Genomic DNA, 2860 nt, shown 5'->3' with positions numbered 1-2860 from the left:
TTCTAGTCATAATTTCTTAAGATATATATATATACGTATAATGAATGTTTCCAAAGGGGTACAAATCTGGAGCCTTCCTCCCTACAGGAATGTTTGCATTGCAACGGCACAACAACAAACACACGCAAAAAATTATTTGCAATGGCTGTAAAATGTCAGACCAAAAACCATGGTTATTTTCGTGCAATGACACGTAAAAACATAATTGCAACCCTGTTTTAGCTGTATTTTCACATAAAGTTACGTCGTTAAATTGTTGAGGAAGGTAAGTTTTAACTAGATTTTAGAATTTTTTCTTAAATTATAAAGATTTGTTGAATGCAGAAGGTGCGCTAATTCTCAATAGTAATGCACAATTGTCATTCTCAATAAATTGACAGAATCAGCCGTTTATATATCTCTAGATTCTGCAATGGGTGCTCTCTTGGCCTTGCATATTTCGGTATAGGATTTTTGCATTTTGTGTCATCGTGTAATCTTGAAAAAGCAAGCGAATCCCCCTATAGTCTTATTTTTTAAGATTACATATATCGGAATATGTGAATAAAGGGATAGCAAGACTTAACTTTATAAAAAGACAGAAACATAAGTTTTTGAACATTAAGTTTAAAATCCTACAATCAGCCATTAATTGGAACTTAGAAGTCAGCTTTTAGAGCAGCAAATAATGCGTCTATAATAGTAGTAGTGTAGCTAGTTCCCAAATCCGGCTTCAAACAGAAACGAATAAAGTGCAAAATACTATCAAAGCGATACCAATATTTGGGAAAAGTGTTCCTAATTTTGGTGCATGGATAGCATTCAATAAATTGTATGAAATAAGTTGACTTCCAAAATTTGCGTCGTAAACGTGGCTGAGGTGCTTCATTGGCAAAGATAAAATGATATGAAACACCTTTCTTACTCTCGCTTTGCAGCTGGCAGCGGACCATGATCTTTTTTCTTAGCTGCAACAAAACACAATCAGAACTGCCAAAACCAGTGCGCTGTTGATATTCTGTAGAATTAGATGTCGGTAGTTTGTAAAATTATTTACATTCCCCTACTGGGGAACCGAGCACCCAAAACTAACCTTGGTAACGCGCTTTTTGCATACCCCAATGGTAATGTGGAAACTGCAAAATTTCTAAATAAATATTTAATAATTGGCAACTCCAATTTATTTAGAGTGGCATCACTGATAAATACTATAAAAATGGGCATTTGGACAGCGCTCTCACCAAATGAAGAGTTTCGTATAATTTTTCTTTGTCATTGGACTTCTGATCAGATACATCAACGGAATACTTTTTTGCTAAATTTTTTTCAGTTGCGTTGAGTTCATCTCCTTTCATATTCTACGATATGATACCACAGAAATTATAACGATTTCTTTTGAATTCAATTTATTTTTTACGGCAATTATCATTAACTTATTTATGTAGGTTTTTTTTTTCTTGTTGATGGTAAAATCGCATCGACATGTTATAAATTTTCTGCAGTAATCTTGCATTCACTCTAAATTGCTTTAGGCCAAATTATGGTATCACAAGAAGACTTTCTATGTTTCAAACTCAGCGGCGATGGAGGAATTGTTGTCTTGAAGGGCCATGTTTCTGATGCATTTTAAATTCAAATCGCACACAAATTTGTTCATATATTGCAAAATTTCATAAACGTCTCCACGAGTTTCTGCCATAAGTTTGAGTTTTTTAACTTTTATCAATCCGGGAAGATTTTTCTCAAATGCCTCGGCGGCATTGATTTAGGAAGACCACTAAAGAGGATTCCGAATTTCTCAATTGAAGCATTTTTAAAAGACACAAAAAATTTATTGCTCTAAGTCAGCATTTACACGAGTTGGCTCAACCAAATTCAGCGTGAAGGCACCGCAGGGCTAATTATTTTGTTCTGTCCATGGAAATCTTCCAAAGAAATTATTTATTTTCCAATGTTTTGCAAATTAAAGAGACAATATATTTGCCGAATCTTTCCTGACAAACTACAATAAATTTTGCACTTCCTTTGCTTCTAATAACGTCCCGTTTCTGAACCGAGGTATTTTTGACGGATAAATCTGCAATTTCGACGCGAATTGTACTCTAACGCAAACGAAGATTTCAAGCTGCGTAAAATTTCGATAACAATAATTCAATAATTTTCGATCTAGTCTTCAACTCGATTGGAGATAACCATAACCATGGGAATTTTCTGCCAAAACACCAACAACGGTAGCGACGGACAAACCTTTATTTTTTCTCTTACTTTTTTATATACATAGTACATATGTATTTAAGCAAATTCTTATTTATAGATTTATTTTTCTGCGGCTGTACGAACTCTTCGGATCGGACAAGAGTCACAAAACTGATAACGCTGCCTTTGGCGCATTAGTCAAATTTTACTTTACCGCTAGTTTTGATGACGACGCATTGGTAACGATAGCATAAAATTATATAAATATTTAGTCCGATTTGTGTTTAACTGCATATGTATGTAAGATGGAATTTTGTAAATCATAAAGAAAAGACATTTTTAGAAATATTTTTTTCTAGGTTGATTATACATAGATTCTATAAAAAATAATAAAATAAAAGAATAGTTCTCTTCCGGGGAGGATGAACTCATGAGAAATTCACGCAAGTGGGGAAAGTTCTCTGATTGCCATTCACTAGGGAGTGGCCAGAAAATATTCTTTTACATAGGCCTCAAGCAGCTTCCAGTCCTAGACCAGCTAAAGTGGGAAGGCGAAGCATCACGTTCACAGGGTTGTGCGCTGAGTTTGAGACCCGCCACAATGAAAAGGAACAAAAAGCTTCGGAAGAAATATCTCTCTTTTAATAACGACCATGGCAAAAGAAATAATGATCAGTCACCGACT

Source organism: Bactrocera neohumeralis, unplaced genomic scaffold (genome assembly GCF_024586455.1).
Source record: "Bactrocera neohumeralis isolate Rockhampton unplaced genomic scaffold, APGP_CSIRO_Bneo_wtdbg2-racon-allhic-juicebox.fasta_v2 cluster10, whole genome shotgun sequence".
Lineage (NCBI taxonomy): Eukaryota > Metazoa > Arthropoda > Insecta > Diptera > Tephritidae > Bactrocera > Bactrocera neohumeralis.
The sequence above is the reverse complement of the archived record's forward strand: the minus strand, read 5'-3'. Positions refer to the sequence as shown.